The sequence below is a fragment of the Carassius auratus genome, chromosome 14 (assembly GCF_003368295.1).
Source record: "Carassius auratus strain Wakin chromosome 14, ASM336829v1, whole genome shotgun sequence".
NCBI classification, from domain to species: domain Eukaryota; kingdom Metazoa; phylum Chordata; class Actinopteri; order Cypriniformes; family Cyprinidae; genus Carassius; species Carassius auratus.
In genome coordinates, this window is record NC_039256.1 from 20,291,427 (window position 1) to 20,310,587 (window position 19,161).

Here is a 19,161-nt window from a genome sequence, read left to right on the forward strand (position 1 = left end):
GAAGGTGTGACCCTATTATGAACAAGATTCCCTGTGAAATGTCATAGCATAAGACAATAACGTTTGGTTGAACTCTAGATATTAAACATATGGCCAATATAAATAATTGTGCTGACCATTATTAAGATTACTACATTACTATTCATAAATAAACTAAAAATAAAACAGTAAAAACTGAAATCAATTCAATCCATTTTTAAATGACAGCACAACATGAGAACGTTCAGTACAATAATGTATATTCACTTTGAGCTTTGCAAAAAGATTATATTTAATTGTTTTTTTGTTTTTTTTGTATTTTGAAAGACTTTTTATATTAAAATACTTTTATATGTATTTTGCACTAACGACTGACTGTACATTATCCCGCAGTTACTTATCAAATAATTTGGTCAAATAATTTGATTCTTTGAGAAGAAGGAGACCAAGAAAAACTGAAGTAACACAGAGTAGGAGGCTGGCTGCCAGGAACAATGGTCAAATTTACAGCTCAGCTTCTTTCTACGGCTGATATTGACTTAAAATTCAGATACAGTACATTAGTGATACAGAAAGTGGCATGGTTATTCAGACGATCTCTCTATGTGAAGCTTTAGCTTTATTTAAGACCTCATATCTGCAGTGAACCACCAGTTCTACACTTCCTACTACTCTGTTCCCTGAGTGGTGATAAACACTCAACATATGGGAAATTACTGTTGGGTAATAAAAGGTTGTTGGCTTTTGCTGACATGTAATAAATTAGGCCGTTTGCATAGGAGAGCTACAACAGGGGCTCCTAAGAAACAACTTTGTGGTACTTTTTTCATGCACACTGTCATTTTTTTTCTTCTTTTTTGCTTTTTTTACATTAACTCTGTTATATCTGTCGTAGTTGGTGGTAACACAGTGGGGTATACACACACAAATTACACAAATAAAACTCCTGAAGCCTGGAAAATATTTTAATAGTTTCCGTCCCACTGCCATAAAGGCAGAGCGCAGAACGTGCCACACTGGTGAACTCCACGAGTATTACTGACGCAATTAAATGTGAAACGCTGGGAGGACCAGGAGGGAAAAGATGCCCAAAATGGCAGTAAACAAGGGAAATGACACTTGACAAGTTGTAATTTATCGACGTTGTTTGAAAGGAAAAAGACTCACTGTTTTACAGAGAGAAAAGAGAGGCATGGGGAAGCAGGCGTTAAAGAAAACCATTCATAGAACGCAAATGCTTCAAAAGCAACCCAGAGCGGAAAGAAAAGAGGGAAAGAGAAAAGAGAAAGGGAGAGAGAGAGAGATAAAGAGACGGGGAGAGAGAGAACAGCGAGACTTCAAAGTCCATATGCAATAAGCAGTGCACACAGAGAGCAGTGCACATGATAGGACAGAGAGCAAGAAGAGCCCCCTGGAAGCTTGTGGGGGCCTCTCCTCATATCATCTCATCTCACAGAATACCAGATTTCAATCTGCAGCCTGCTGAAGAACGGCCATTACACAGAATGAGGAAGAGAGAGAGCGCAAGCACTCATAAATAAACTTACCAACACCACCCGGCCCCCAAAATAAAATGAACCCCAAACTGTGCTTTAAAACAGCTGCATAAAAAAAAAGCATCTAGTAAAAACCACCGGTTACAAACTCAAACACCCTTTTTTAAAATACATAAAATGCTTTATTCTGCATCTATGGCATTGCAGTAGCTGAAAATGTAATTGCATGTCACCTTCCATGATAACAGGTACAAACAACTTAAGCGAATCTAGATAATAAGTCCAATTAGGTATTATCTTGGCTGGGAGTGAGAGGAGCTGCTCTGATAATGGTGTTATCTTTCCATCTCTGCACATATGTCCATTACACCTCTGCATCTTGGTGCTATTAAAAATGGCAGATTGATAGCCATTCAGCCGGTAAAATAACTCGGAATAGAATGTAAATTGTTCCAACAAAATGCACTGTCACCAATTTTAGCTAAAAGAAAATAAATAAATAAATAAATGCGAATAATAACAAGTGCACTGCTTCAATTTGTGCCTGGCAGATGGGTAATGGAATGATTATGGGTATTGTGTGATAAACTGGACATGTGTGAGTGTGTGTGTCTGTGAGCAAGCGTGTATCTTCTGTCCATTAACAAAGCGGTGATATTTTTACACAAAAAGAATGCGCTTTTTTGGACTGCTTACCAAAGAAGTGGCAAGCTGTATGAGTTTTTTCTCCAACATAGTAATGAAATGATAGGTATCAGATAGATAGTGAGAGGCTAATCTGAAATAAAATGAGCCTTGAAAGCTCACAAAAGGCTGTAACTTGTAATCATTGAGCAGCTAGTATTAGATCTGCGAGCGTAAATGCCTTATCCGCTTTCATAGTGCTTGACACAAAACAACTGTGAAAAAGATGATCGATTGTGTTTTGCGATTAAAATTATTATACTTTGGGACCGTTTTTTTAGATGCACGCAAATCTTCTGGGGATTTGAGCATAAAGTTTCAATTTATGCTTCGATGGGGGGGGGGGGGGTAAACAAAAAAAGCATTAAAAAAGGTTTTCCGAGCATTGTTTGCTAGTCGGAGGCATGACAATCTCAGTGTAAATGAGGAGAGCTAACGTGCTACATTAGAGGTGGGGAATAAATATTCCAATTCCAGCCCAAAGTGTCTTTATTTTGACTCAAATGTGAGATATGCCGTTGCCATGGTGACATGGTGCAGGCTTCAGCCCTCTCCCCAGCTGTTGAGAGGTTTTGTCTGTGTGTGTGTGTGTGTGCGTGTGTGTTTGTGCAAGCCCAAGCGCGCACATTGAAGCCCCGCTCTCGTGCTGTGTTCCCCTTTCAGCCGCCAGAATAGAGTCTCAACTAATCCGTGAAAGTTGCGGTGCTCTGAACCGCCAGCCAAGCCTTTTCCCACTGAATTGAGGGCCGGGGGTCTGCACTGGGCTTTACACTTGATTGGTCTTCGCTGTGGCAAGACTCCCCTCCCTGCTGGGTGTGGGCCCGTCCCCCTCGCTGTGCTGCTCGGGTCTAGGCTAATCGGCTTCTCCCCGCCGTAATTACCCACACCCGGCCTGGGCATGCTGAAACCACCAGTAGTCTTTCTGTCTCTTTCTTCTTCCCAGTCCCTCACCAGTATTGGCACATTAGACCACAGACTGGCGTCAGTGCCAATGCCGGCTCAAGTCTGTGGCACCGGGTGCTGGGCAAGGGGACAGTAAGCTAGCGAGAAGGTGGCCTCACAACTGTCCTCCTCTACATGCACAATCCGAGGATGATGGGTTTATTTGGCACAGCTAATCAGGTAATAGTTTGTCTTACAGAAACGAGTGAAAGCGTCTCGGTTGGTATGGTCCACAGGAATAGATCGGAGGTGTCTGGTTTCATAGCATCTATCAATTCGGAAGGCATTCACAGGCCGCAATCCCAGTGTAGCACACTTTTGGCACAACAGTAGTAAAAAACGCAAACACCGTGACTGAGAATATTCTTTGTGCCCCAGATTTACCGCAAGATGAAACAGGTCCTCAGAGAAAGTCTTCATTTCCATTCAGCTGGAAAATAAGTGAGCCATATCAATATTGAGGTGGCCCTCTTAAGATGCACCGTCACATTTCCAGAGCTCTGTAAGGGCAAAGGAGAAGACAGTTCACAAAGATTACAGAGCAGTGCAGAGGATCTAGAGCGTTTTGTGGGGAGCGAGGGAACCAAGAAGACAAGGGGTGTTTATTGGACCCCCATTTGCTGCGAACATCTTATTATGGAGATTTTTTGTCCCTCCAAATCAGTCGGCAGTCACTCTCACAAATCCTAAGACCCTTGCTCAGTCAGAGCAGATCAAAAGATAACTCACATTTCAAAATACGGAAGGGGGGGAAAAAGAGCAAGAAGAAAGGACAACAGAGAAAAGAAGAGAGCCAGAAGGGGGCATACTGCTCTCTCTTTACATAGGCGAATAAGGCGTTTGAAGCATGCCATGTGTGCCTCCTTCATTCTGTCCTATTGCACAACCCAAATTTTTCTAAAAAAAAAAAAAAAGCAGCCATTGTTGTTTTTAGTTTTATTTCTCAGGGCAAATTAAATTTTCAACTTCACATCATAAACGAACCCAGAAAAAAAAAAATCAGTACTTAATGGTCCATTCATTGCAGGGGTAAAATGAAAGGCCTGGAATCTGGCTTCTAGGAAGTATCGAGACCCCCTTGAAGCTGGAATGAAAAGTGTAAGTTTAGCCTCTCAGCTGTGTGTCTCAATCCATAATCCTGCCCCAAAACCCCAGCGGAGAGCAGCCTGACACTCCCATGGCGTTCCTGACCAGTGAAGGCCTGGCCTGTGCAGATTTATGGAGTACAGCTCCGTGCCTTACACTCCTAGTTGGGCTGAGACTTTGAGTCAGACTGCTAGAAGTTGCACAAGATTAAGAAGAAAATAGATCTGGTCCAGCAAGCTCCAAGCTACACATCATAAACCGTCATTATGCAGGAGGTGTATAAAGAACATGAATAAGGTGAGTGTTTATCTACATGTGTGCAGTAAGGTGTGCAAGTGTTCTTGCGGTCATATAAATCTTTACTAGGCCGTGTTGTGATTGATAGATCAGGTTATTGTGAGTTGATGTTGTTGCACTCTGGTGAGGCCGAAGGTGCATGTGCTGAAAATGGACTATGGCTAAATTGAAGTTCAAATAAATAAATGCATCCATGTTAAAAAATAAAAATGAAGCCTTCTACGCTCAACAATATCCACAGCTCAGCTTGAAAGAAGTGTTTTTTTGAGGGGGATTACATTACCCGCCATCGTTCCAGGGTGATCATGAGTTGCAGATGATGGATTTTCAAGTTGCTGTGTTGGCAGAAATAGTTGGTCATACGGATCCTGTGTTCTCCTGTGAAAATATACTTACAAAACTTCAGCACTGACCCGGCCTGTCAAGAAAAAATTAAAAATGTATCGATTCCGTTAAAATATTCCTGAGATGTGGAGATGTTAAAAAGGCTATGTGATTTGGGAGATCTATTATTAATTAAGGACATTATACATCTTCAAAGAGTTCTAAAGCCTTTAATTGCAAAAGTAGCAAATTATGTTAAAGCACTCTTTCAGAGTGTTTTAAACCATGCGGGTGCTCACACAGAATTCCTTAGCTGTTTGCCATCTTCAGATTGGATGAAATTAATTTTGTACTTGATTGAAAGGCTAATGAAGCAAAGAAAGATTATATCAACATTTGATTAATACATCATCTGCGGTGTCACTTGCTAGTTATTCACTTTACCTTTTCAGTCCAAACTAGATTTTCTCTTCTGGCTGACTTTGTCAATTCAGGATAAAGTCACCTCTGGACAACAAGCTCAGTGTGAGAGCGAGTGTAAGTGTGTGTGTGTGTGTGGACACGGTGGGTGGGGGAGCAGGTGTGAGATTGGCTCTTCAATGAGCCTCATCTTGTCCCATGTTGGGTGCTTTGGTGCATTTGTGTGTTATGTGTGTGCGTGAAAAAGAAAGAAAAGAAGGGAGGCATGTGGCGTAGCTACTACTCAATAGTGTCTGGAGCTTTCTGAGCGGAAGAAGAGAATCATAGGCACTACCTCAAAATGTGCATTTTCGGTCAGGGCCAGACAAAACGAGAACATGTGACATGGGCATTTGATGTGGCATCATAAACATTGTATAAAATGATGGTCTAGGTGTCATTCAGTGAGAATGGAGGCACATTCAGAGAGAGCCAGACAAAATGGCTGCCTCTTTGTGCAGTAGTGAGCGAGAGTTGTAAGTGATATGATATTTGTGGTAATGCAGCGCAAATCGCATTTCCCATCGCATGAGTAATCGCACACAGATATGAATAGATTGTGGTTTTCTACATAATGACATGAAGATCTATCATTTCTTTCTTGAATTATCCACAGCCAGGATGTTATTTCCCGCAGACACACACACCCACATACCCCACCCACAGTTTGGGTACCTTGTTTTGTTGAGAGGAAAAAGCTTGGTGATGTAACACTCCTCGGTATTAACTTGCCCCATTTTGTAACTAAAACTTTGCCCCTTTTTGTGCATCTTAACACAGCTCAGTTTTATGTTTATGCAACTATTTCCTTTCCTTCTCGCGCGCTTCTAAAGAGATCCATATGAATTTTGTTTCTCCACCTTTGTTTGGATAAATCACACCAAAAGGGGGAAAAAATATGAGAGTTGATTTAAACCATGCACATATGCTGTTGCATCACTCCTCTTTGAGAATAGCACATATACAGTATGGAGCATGTCTTTAAGGCTAGAGGGACATTGTGGAGAAATTCAATCTTTTACACAAAAAAAAAGTTACTTTCATTAAGACCTATTAGTTTGTAAGATATGACAACCTCATATAGGAGTCTCTTTGATTTTTTTTTTCTTTAAAGATTTTATAAAAAGAAGGGAAAAGGCCTTTATCCCATCATCCTTTTTCTCTGTGTGTAATGTTGACTTTGGGATCATGTGAGAGTTTATTTTTATTTTTTATTTGGAATGACTTTCCTAATCTCCGAGGTTCGGAGAGTTTGACTGGAGAAATGGGCACGGCAGAATAGTAAGAACTCACTGTTTGCTTTTAGACTTTTTCATGAGCGGACAGAGAAGGGACCCATTCCAAACACTACAAACAGATAATGTAGTTCTCATTATTTTAATTCATATTTTATAGGTAGGCCTAGTCAGAAATGTATTTGAGCCTACATAAAACCACATAAATATCCTGTCAAATTACAACTATTTAAATTGCTTTCATTACATAGAAAGCAGCTGATTTCTTAAAGGTTCACAAGTTCCCAGCATGCACTGCAGCCAGGATCAATTTTGCGGTTACACTTATAGGGTTGTTGTTTGCTGACTATGCTATTGCTGTTGTTGTTTTTGTCATCACTGATGTTTATTTATTGTGCGGTGACATTCCGAGCGCATTTTTATGCAACGTTTGTAGAATGTTGTTATTGAGGTTAGTCTTAAGTGTTGAAGTCTACAAGTGTCTGTATAAAAATAGCGCATATTATATTTTGGATTTTGCAAGATGTTTTCTTAGGAAACAAAATAAAATAGACTACTTCAAATAAAATAAAAAACATAAGTAAAAATGAAAACTGAGAAAGTGAAGTGAAATTGCGTTGTCAATAATTTGTTGAAATCTTATATTGTCCTGGCTGGAATTTATGGACTGAAAGAGACATTTAATGAAAAATCTAAAACGGATGAATGTATATATAAAAATGGATAAAGTGTAGCATTGCAGAAATATTGAAAGTGCATCATATTAACTTTTTCTTCCAACAACTTTTTATCTATAAAAACTTTTTTTGCAATGTACACTCGTATCTAAATATATATATTTAATAAATAAATATAATTCATTATATATAAATACATAAACATATACATACGGTACTACAGCCCACACAGTGCGTAAACTTAATAATTATAAATGCACATACACAATTTGTACTTTTAGCAGATGAGAGTTTGGCATTTTGCTAAATAGTGCAAATCTACTGGTGTGCCATAAAATGATGCAAATGAACAGATGACTGTAAATATCAATTAAAAGAGATGGAGTCTGAGTGGCACTCAGTAAAGAAGTGTAAAATGAGCTGATGACAGAGTCTGATGTCTCCAACACTGAGGAACATGTGAAAAACAGATGGTATGCTTTCATTCAGCATTCTCCTAGTGTTTCCCTTCTTACACAGAGGAACCATCTGAATAAGAGAGCAGTTTTGATCAGGCCTGCGCCTCTGTCGATTCCCTCCTATCATTAACTATGATTCGTTTATGACTCAGTATAAACCATTCATGACCACTCTCCTTGAAGAAGTAAAAAGCCTCACTGGAAATGAAAGAAAGTTTTGCCAATTAGATTCTGCCATGAAATACCTAATGACCCGAGACAGCTTTTGATGCTGCGGGTAAACTTTACCAGCAAGATAAACAATACAAGAAATGCGACAAAAAAAGTCCTCTGAAACAGATGGAGAAATCAAAAATGCAAAATAAGCTGAGAATGCATTACCGGCTTTTTTGTTGGTTTTCAAACACTCATTGTTTAATCAAAACGCTTCTATGCTTCCATAGTTTCAACTGTCTGTAATACAAACAACAAACTTTGCACTAATTAAAAATGAGAAAATATGCGAGAAAAACTTTCAAGTCATGCATTGTAAAGCTTTTCAAGTATTAGAACTAATACAATTTGAATATATATAATATAATATAACATTCAAATTTTAAACAACATGAAAGAGTCTTAAAAAAGTATTATGTTAACAAGTAAATGGATTTAGGTTAAATATAACCCTATGTCATGCAGTCTCACTGAAGAACTTTATTAGAATTTATTGTATTAATTCAGGAGATAAAGGTGTGTATGTTATGCGGTTTACAGCATTTTGCAGCTAGTTAATCAATCATCTCTTTTTACAAAAAAATAAATAAAAAAATATACCACTTGCTTTTTTTCCACATTATAATGCACTTTAATGCTGTTTGCAATTGTATTAGTACGCAGTAATCTTTTAAATGTAATTGTCTTTGAAACTTTCAAATACTTGACAACATTCAACATTTTACAAATTATGTTTTTCCTAAATAGCTGCTAAATTTTGTAGTAATTTCCTATTTAAATAAATGTTCAAATAAAGGTTTATTGAACATTAACATTTTCCGAAAAAGATCCGTTAAATCTTGCTGTAAATCAAGAGTGATTTTAACAAATTCAAATCATTACAGATTATTATTTTAAAAACTATTTTAAATGACCTCGTCGGCAGGTTTATAATTTTTCATCAGTGCAATAAACACACCCTCAATTAACTAATGGCATTTACAGAATAAAATAATACATTCTCTTTGAATATAATAATAAAAAAAAACGTTCATTATTTTCAGACAAAAACAAATGTTATGATGTGGTTGCGACTCTATAATTGTGTACATTGTGTATCTTATACATTAATTTGCGGTGTGTTTATGTATTTCATTATATCACATAATTTATAATGTAATAAAACATGGCATATTATGTTTTGTGTTTTTTCTATTTTTTTTTTTTAAAAGTACATTTGTTTGTTTTGAAAACAAAAACTAATATACGGTAGTCATTCAACAAATATATAATGTTAGCTGACTGTTTACACAATTTTCATAAAATCAGTCATTTAAAATGTGAGCACTGTTTCAAGGAACAGAACTTGAACGCTTATGAATAACAAAAGTGCAAAATTACAGTTCAATAATAATTTATTGTATAGCGACTTTTTTTGTTCAAATATGACTTAAGGAAACAAGATATCAATAAAAAAAAAAGCTAGAGATTAAAGGTATTGTGCCGTTCAATTAAAAAAGTTATGTTTTTATGTTTTATATCACTGAAAAACAAAGAACATTGCTGTATTTCTGTTAAAATGATATTAAACTAAATCAAACAGGAAATGGAAGAGAAAAATATGAACATGGCATCGGTAGACCTCCCTCTATGGAAAGTATGTATACTCGCATACTGAAAGCTAAATTAAAGAATTAAACAGTAAACCACATTGAGAAGAATATTTCAGATAATATATGATCATATATTTTTTTGCAAGTGTCACTAAAATTAAAGGCAAAATGTGTTGGCAACTCCACAAACTATTCAGCCATCTTAACTCTATTACCATATTTCCTCACAGCAGATGCTATGATTTATCTGTTAGATTTGTCAAAAAACGCATCTCCCATGGTTCTCAGTTGTCAAGCACTTTGTGTTTAGCAGGTGACAAGTCTGAGTGTAAACTGGCTGAGGGGAAGATGTTAAAGCCCCCTTGCAGGAAGAGGCATGTGGACCACTGACATGCAGGTTTATGGCTCTATACTAATGAGACGTGATTTCAGAAAACAGGTTCAAGCAATGTTTAAAGCAATCAAGGACAATGGCAAATTAGGACAAGGGCTAACGTCAGAGGAAAGGTAACCGGCACTGTAAAAGAGGGTGGGATATTTGGGCAAACTACATCTACGGACAACAAAAAAGGGTTATATTTTTTCTACGTTTTTCTACGACTTATAAATTTGCTCACATCCCCTGAGTCAGGCCTGTGATGATCTGCCTTTGCAGAAAAGCAGGTCACATTATAAAACCAGGAAGTGCCCTGCCAATGTCCTGCAGCTTGTTTATGGAGACATCTTGTTACTAGGGTGACAGGGTCCTGTCTGGGAGCATCTTCATTAGTGGTCACACATGGTGGGCACAGGCATTCTGTTCATTCACCTCATGCTACTAGAAGCCTTGGCCAGGACCCCTAAAGCCACCCGTTCACCTAACACCTCCAGCCTGCCTGAAGCTCACAGCCTCCCACCGAAACCACGACGCTCGTCTGCGGACACAGCTTTAATTGGAAGCGACATGGACAAACTCAAAACCGGCTGGAAAGAAATGCAGGCAAACTTACAGGATTTACTTACAGGAAAGGCGATTCCTATCTAAAGTCTGACCGTTCCTGAAGAAATTCCTTCATTTTCCACAAACGATCCGAAAGGGCAAAGCGAGAATCGCTTGCATTTTCAAAAACAGGACGTTGTAACTTTTCAGAAAAAAGCATCGGGAACACATTCGGATTACCAATTGCATAAGTTTGAGCATGAATCTCGGCAAATTCATAAAGCACATTGAAGAAAATAACATCACAGTAGAGACTGACCGCGGTCCATTTTGTTAAATAACAAAATACAGAATGATCACATTTTTCGACATGCTGAGACCGGCCATTCTGATTACCTTTTAATCTGAGGGCTGAATTCCAAATGTGCCCAAGTTTCCTCCGGGGGGAGCAGCAGGAGGCGCTGTAAAGCAGTTAGCCTTTTGATAATGAAGTGCCAGCAAAAACAAACATGGCTGATGAGGGGGGAAGGGTTAGCACTACCTTACAGTGGCTCGGCAGGGTAATGCAAGATTAACATTGAATGAGCATTGGGAGCCCGTACTACTGATATCAAATAGATACGGCCCCTACCCACCCATGCCCAACAACAAAGAAGAGTCAGCTATGACCTCTGCTCACTCCGCAAAGTCACGAGCGATGGCTTCATTACACACAATGCCGGGGGAAGCCGCCATTACCGTGTAGTGTGAAGCACAATGCAAAGTGCCACATCAAGGTGTTTTCGGTAGAGGTGTGAAAGCACCTCCAGAATAAAAAGGTTGTTTTGGGTTATTATCACTTTCCCTCATTGTGAATGTGGCGGCCTAAATACAGTATTCACAGCGGAGAGTTTAGTGATGTTCCTGTTAATGCCATATTCTTTTTAGCTTTTGCATTTTTATATTTTATGTTTATTTTAATATTTTCCACAACAAAAAAATGTCTGTACTGTGGGTCTCTTGAGCATAAAGAGGCATGCTGTTTTAGGTCACTTCTATCTCACTTTTATTTCATTATTTATACGGGAGACTTTTGATATTTGTTTAAAAAGAAGTTGAATTGGAATATTTGTGTCTGTTCGTTGTATAATAAACTTTGAAACAGGACTTTACGTAACAAGCACTGTGACTTGCAGATTATCTAGATGGCCGATATTACCTACTTCAAAATAACATGCAAAAAAACTGTGCTTTTAAAAAGTTTATTTCCACTATTAAGATTCAAAATAAGAGCCGTGACGTTGAAAGACAGCCTCCCCTTCAGTGCATTTATATCTTTATTTCTTATGTGATTTTTCTGTATTATGATTTTATTGATTTAACAATTTTATTTTATTTTGATGAAGATTTTACAATTTATATATAGTAAAATGAGACACAATGAACAGATAGGAAAACGGCAAGAAACTGTGCTCCATGCATTAAGGAAAAAAAGCAATGGCTAGTTTGACTTTTGTTCTTCATTGATATTACTAACTGCATCTCACCTACGTTTAGACAACTCTAATTTATGCTGTAAAAAATAATCTGTGAATATGCCAATCATTATTTCCCACTGAAACAGAGAAGAGTATAACCGATGGATAGAAAACACACACAAATTGTTCCAATAATGTCTGAGAGTTGCCCCCTAAAATGAAAATTATGCACGGGAAAAGAAATTCAGTTCAGTTCAGGAAAAAAAAAACTAAATATGCAAAAATACATAGAGCGCATCTACTTGCCAAACCATTTTACCCGTTGGCTGCTTTGAACAACAAATGATTGTAAATTACACAGTCCCTTTTGTCACATCGTGCAAAATATCATTTTCAAAGACATTTTGTGGTGTAGACGAGCCAAACTAACCACTTACATATATTATTCTAGCCAGAAGTGAAATAAAGGCCGTGGAGCTTCACTCTAATGTGGGTCGGCTCATGTTCCTGTTCTATTGAGGTTAAACATTAAATCACTGCTGTTTTTAATCAATGATAATTTCCTAATGTGGGGTTAATTAATTGCACTAAAAGCTAAATTTAGACATCATGACTTAGATGCCATCCTCAGAGTCTAAAGCAGCCCTTTTGCATGGAGTTAAGGACCCTGATGAATTATTAATTTTTAATCCACATGAGAGGTGCGGGATTGCGAAATACAAGGCGAAGTGAATCTCGGTCTTGGACTACATTCTTCTGTCTGCCCTGCTGAGGCAAGCAGTATTTCTGACTTCAGCGGAGACCAAAAAACCAAATTGAAATGAATGCTGGGATCGATAGACTGAGGGGGACAAGGCACTGCCAAACCAAAATTGCCAAAGAAGCCTCTCCTTTCCATTCGCCACTAGTCTGCTCTATAAAGACATCTGCTGATGACACACTTCGGGGAGGCCTGCTCAAGCAGAGACTGGTGGAGAATCGCTATAACGAGATTGAACCACATGACTGCTTGCTGAAGGAGCCTGAAGCAGGCTTCCACACAACCTGCTGCCAAGCAGGGTGCCACAAAGCTGAACAACCACCACAAAAATGCCCTTACACTATTCTACAAGACGCGGCCTGGACGGCCAGGGTGGCAGATACCATTATAAAATGAAGACCAGCTGACATGTTATTTATATTCCCTCTCAACAGGCAAAAACTACTATGCCATGGGCTGCTCTTCTTTCCAAATAATACGCATAGATCATTCTATCTATTTTCTACAGCTTTTGGTCAAAAGGACAAGAGAAGAAGAAAACGTTCATGTTCCTAGAGGTCAGTGGGTGATGCACAGTTGCCCTGACATGAGCAGGTATTTTAAGTACCAGGCAGTGTTGATCTTCTTCAACCACATGCCTTCTCCCAAAATCCGACCTACCAACCCTTTCTATGTCAGAAAACTTAAAAGCACACAATGATTGTAAAGTGTCTATTTAAGAAAAAAAAATTGGGTTTGGTTAAGTTAAGCTCAGTCTATGAAAAATAAAAATTGTGTGAATAGTGCCAATGTGTAAACATGAAAATGTGCACTGCTTTAACAGACATCAACAATATGCATGATGCTATTTAAAAACACCTAGTAACATTTTCTATTTTAAATTATATCCTATTTTACAACTTTATTGCCACAACAAAATAAAACCATTAAAAATATATTATTTGAATAGCTTTACAGCTAAAATAATAAACAAATTTTAACTGAATAATAATAATGTAGAGGTCGGGCCAGCTGTTTTGGTCATTATCCAGGACTTTCTCACATTTTTTACAAACTGTACGGCTGTAACAAACTACATTATTAGCTGAATGAAAGCAACTCTACATGATGGAAAACCAAAGAGTCTGAATAGAAATCAGAATGACAAAGAATCTTGGGAAAACCACACTTGATGTCTGACAACAAAAGCAGAAGTAGGCAGTGCTGCAGACAATGTCAAACTATTTACATCACTATGAGTGAACGCTGACTTACGGCACCTTTGATTCAGATAACATCACTACAGAATAAGGCTGAAGTGATGGATAAATGCATAACAGGTTTATGGTTGCCCTGACAGGCACACATGAAGTTCCGCTGAAGGATGGATACATTAAAAGGTGTGAGGGAGAGATTTTAATTGTTTAGTTTTGAACATCCTTCTTTCACTGTCTGCTTTAATTAATTTCAAAAGAAAAAGGAAAATGTAGAGTCGCTCCAGCTACAGTGGTGTTAAAATGTTCTCTCAGTGCATTTTCCAGATCAAGTGAACAATACTTTGGCTTTGAAATTTTAAAACCCCTCTGTCTTGGTAATGACTGAACTGGATAATTAACTATCATGGCAAATAAGCAAGCAGTCAATCAAAGCAGCAGTTTTTTCTTTCTTTTAACTGAGGTCAGGGGGGCAAGTACAAAGGCACTGTGAACATTTCATGTGCTCCTAAGGAGCGATATCAGTTGAAAATGCATGTTACCTCCAGACAGTGTTTGGTAAATGTGCCCCATGTGTGATTCTCTTAAGTTTGCCCTCTCCTGCTGACCTCTCACCTCTGCTCTCTGTCTCTCTGCACTCCAGGCCGGAGTCGCCGCACAAACATAGATGAAGCGCATCACCTTTCGCCAGCATGGCACAGGTAAGCCTGGCCCCGACCGAGCTGCTGGACCAGGGGTCAGGCTTGTGGCCCAGCATGCAACTGCTCTCGGTCACATCGGGTCCTCACACCCCAGAGATGAGCTTGCAGACGGACGTCGTCTGAGACCTTTGATGTGCGGCTACGAAAGTTTCTGTTACTGTGCTTTTAATTAGGTCCAGCAGCTGCCTCTTCCTGGTCCGAAACTCCACTATCTGCCTAATATCTTGCATGTGGCCACCACAAACACAACAAAATCAGCCACCACTCTCAGGTGCGGGATGTTCAGGGAGGAGCCGCCGCATCATGCTTCCCTCTGTTTGGCACAAACAAGTCTGATGCAGAGCTAACACAGCCCAGTTGCAGTGAGACATGGTTAAGATTCACAGTTCTATCACTACGACCAGCATGTTCCCAGCTTACAGCCAAGCGGGTGTGAAATTATGCAAATATATGCTTCCCGTCTATCATCTTTTGGCAAATTTGATGGCCCAATTTCTTAAACATTATCCTTTAATGATTTATTAGCAGGTTTGAGTGTGGTCAAATGTTGAGGCAAACTTTCACAATGGCACGAGATGTGCTTCTCTGGTTTTCCTGAAGGAAAGATTTGGTTAAGTTAAGCTCAGTCTACGAAAATAAAAAATAAAAATTGTTACAAGTTATGCACTCACAGTACAACTAAAGTGAATAGGGCTAATTTGTAAACATGAAAATATGCATTGCTTTAACAGACATCAACAATATGCATGATAATTTAAAAACACTTATACACTAAAACACTAAATTATATCCTATTTTACAACTTTATTCCCACAACAAAATAAAACCATAAAACAACTTTTAAAAAGTATGATTTGAATAGTTTTACAGCTAAAATAATAAACAAGTTTTAACTGAACTATAATTTTAAGTGCTTTTATAGAACTATAAGCTTTCCATTTGTGCTTTTAAATGCTTCAAAAATTGGCCCAATCGCTTCCATTGTAAGTGCTTTGCCACAAACTCCATTTTTGCTTTTTTAAAAGTCCTAATTATTTTTCATTTTAATCAGCATTGCCAGACAAATGCAGTCACCTGAGATTCTCAAGCAAAATCGTTGTGCTTGTAGCTTAAAATTCATCTAACATCCATCTGTCTTTGTCACTCCCAAGTTACTAGACTGCTGGACTGAACTTGACTAAAGATGAAATATGGGAGACTGGTTAGGCATACTAATACCCTGGATTCATTAAATTAATAGGGGTCTTATTCCCCTTACCATGGGTTCACAGATGCCCTTTGAGTTTGCCGGGGCTAGAGGGTGCGCAGCACTTTGAAAGCCCTTACCGGCATATCGAGCGCATTTTAATACAGTCCTTTTGAGGCTCCTGGTAGGATGCAGAGTAACTCCTCGCCTTTAAGTTCCCGCAACTCTCCATGTGATCTCGTCAGATAGCCACGGCTGTGTCAGATCAGGCCCAGGCTGCACATACACTAGGGGGATGGGGAGGGCCATGCAAGGCAAATTAGACCAGCGGTGTTCGTTTCTATGTAGAGGCCATTCTTTCCCAAACACGTGAGTCCTTGAGAAGCAAGCGCTCAGGAGTGCTTTGATGTGGAAAGGTGCCCAGTTTAAGGCTCTGAAACAGGAGGCTTTGGGAGAGATTCAGTAGGATTCCCTTCGGTGATCAGCAGGGGAGGCTGCCCTCTCGTTGGTCAACTGTGTACACTGTACAGATTTAATTACACCAAGAATGAAGTGCGTGGTCCAAAGAAATCCTTGATGCTGCCCATTATGACTGTCATAGCATATTCCAAACCATCAAGCCACAATAAGAGCCGAGCTTGATGATCACAGCCCGAAAAATCAAAGAGGCTTCAGAAAACAACAACAAAAGGAAATGCTATGAATGTTCTGGGAAAACAATATTGTTTTCCACTGCAGTTGCGCCTTTGCTAATCTTTCAAATTTTAAAATGCACAGGATCGGCACAAGGACAAATAGCAAAGTGTTTCAATGACAGCACAACACGTATTCTACTTGTTTCGGTCTATGAGCTTCAGAAATAGGTTTAATTAACAGACACAAAATATAACGGCATGCCAGTATCACTCTTAACACAACAATAATACTTTTTTAAAAGACTGATTCATAGAAACATGAGGATTTTACATCACTTGGTTCTATGTTACTGTGTGCAATGGCTGGATTCTCCAACATAATCCAGTCAAGGTAAATTAAATAAAACAACCAGTAGTTGTTAACAAGGTTGTCGCTGTCACTGAAAATGGCATCTTGTATTTGTTTACAGGCCAGCTAAGGGATTTTGAAGCAATGTTGTTTGCAGCTGCAAAGATTGTGGCTTGGTTAGAAACCAGGCACACACCCCACCCCGACCACAGCGTTTTGAAAAGGGCTTTTTCCCTTTGGTCTTTGCACAGTGGTGTGGCAACTATGGCTCACAGGTGGGAGCCTGCCTCTACCAAATAAGCTTCCTCACTAAGGACGGGATTTGGCGCTGTTATTTTTCTATTAGGGCGGAATAATGTTAAGCCTTCAGAGGCCATCTTTCTGTTGCTATGGCAGCCCATGTTTCATGCAGGTTTGAGACCCTGAGTGACTAGAGTGCAAAGCCAAATACCACAGAGCCTGTGTGGATCAGAAATATGGCCTTACAATTATGGAAAACAGCTCGAATCTGACTGGACCTGTCTAAGACTGAGTGACAAGTTTATTGAGATCTCTTTTTTTTTTTTCAATTCATCATGTCAGTAACGAATTCAAATATCACTTGTCACATCTCCAAGTGCACGTCTCCACGCCCATCTGTTGGTTTATACACCAGTTGGAATTGAAATTTCTCTCTCTTTGGCCAAAATGTTAACAGTCTTTTTGAGAACAACACAGCCGCTAATTTACAGATATTTACAGATGAGGCGCGTACTTTCCTAATAAGAGCAAAAGCCACATTATAACCAAGTAAACCCACTCCTTACAAGCACACAAGGAAGAATGAAATACTTTAAGAGACATTTCCGGTTACTTACCTTGACTGTTTGAGAAAGACAGGAAAGGAGATGTGAACAACAAAGCGTGCCTGCATTACCTCACACCAACAACAGGAAATGAACCAAACTGTTTTTAAAAATTAATTAATAGAAGCATATTTCAGCGTCAGCAGAGTGATCAAAGTTAATCTTATTTTTTATTTGATTAGAAGACAACAATAATAGTTTAAAATATAAAAATAATGACTGCATGTGCAACGAAAGTACATTTTAGAACGCAATAATAACGTTTTGTAAATCAGTGATTTTTTGTGCTGGGTGTCTCAACATTTACTTATAATAATAACTAAAGTAGTTCCAGAATGTTCAACATATCTCTAAAATTTGTGGAAAATAATGTCGAGTAGTGTGGTCTGCTACACTAATAGGATATGGGTGCTTTAAATGTTAGGTTAAAACTAATTTAATTAAAAAAATAATTATCCTGCCTTCAGAATAATTATTTTGGTACCTCCATCGCCATCCCACAGCCAGAATGTCATTCTAAATACTTTAAGCAAAAATATTTTTGCAAATGAAATGGAAAAAATAATAAATAAAACCACATAAAACATAGGAGAATAGCTTACAATCAACTTTTATAACAACTTACATAACTTAAAATACAATTTGTGTTTTAAAATATAAAAAAAATACAGAAGGATAACAGATACCAATACATAATAGAATAACATAGGAAATCATCACTTACATTGTGTGTGTGTGTGTGTGTGTGTGTGTGTACTTGGTGTTCCTGTTTTTCATAGAAGCCACTGTGTGTTTGTTATAATTTTTCTCGCAAATGTGGCCTATGCAATCATATTTTGTGAGTCCTGTAAAAGTTCCTGTAAAGTTACCCTCATTGTAGCCATGATACTTCTATTCATTTTTTAAAAATATTTATTGATTTATTGATTTATTCACATGAATAGTTTGTTTAGGCTATATAAAATTCAACATAATAGCCCGCCGATTCAGATACCGGTTCTGTCGTTTAACATCTATTAATTAACATGATTGCACATCAAATAATAAACATAAGAACCTTAAATTAATTGCTTTTTTCTTTCCTAAATCCATTATATTTTCACACAGTCTTAACATCCACTGTCACTTCAGGAGGGTGGTGCTCATGACAGTCATCTCACCCTCTGTGTAGTTCATTTCTAATTGGTGATGCCACAGTTCACTCCCTCCCCAGGAGTTTGTATGCTTTAGGTGTTAGCTGTTATATCATTTACAAAATACATAAAATTGTTGACAACATCATTTACATTTTAATTTAACCTTGATGTAAAATGTATTGTGTTTTTTTTTATGATTCTTTGATTCTTTTCGATCTTTAAAGCAACTGTATTTTATCTGTTCTCTACTTTTTTCTCCGCCAACATGTTTGTTTCCTCTTCCTTGAAACAAAAATGTCAGTAGTGTAAAAAAAAAAAAAAAAGCAATCACAGAGTTTGATCTTGAGAGTGACAGCACTGAGATCGCATCGCTCAACAGGATCCAAATGTGAAGGAGGAGAAGTATTTTGGGTAGGCTATCAGATTGCGCCATGGAAAAGTTACTGAGAGTATTTGATAGAACCTGTTGAACTTTACTCAGGGGAACTGTAAGCTATTTCCAAAACTTTAATACTGCTTGGATCATTAACTCGTGAAG

At 38.3% G+C, this 19,161-nt stretch overlaps 1 long non-coding RNA gene across 1 annotated transcript; it reads left to right on the forward strand.

The window, feature by feature from the left end:
- Positions 1–2,585: 2,585 nt before the first annotated feature.
- On the forward strand, positions 2,586–18,928 carry LOC113113963 (uncharacterized). The gene is made up of 2 exons (XR_003293659.1): positions 2,586–4,484; positions 14,415–18,928. It is a non-coding gene; the product is annotated as an uncharacterized LOC113113963 (long non-coding RNA).
- Positions 18,929–19,161: the final 233 nt, after the last annotated feature.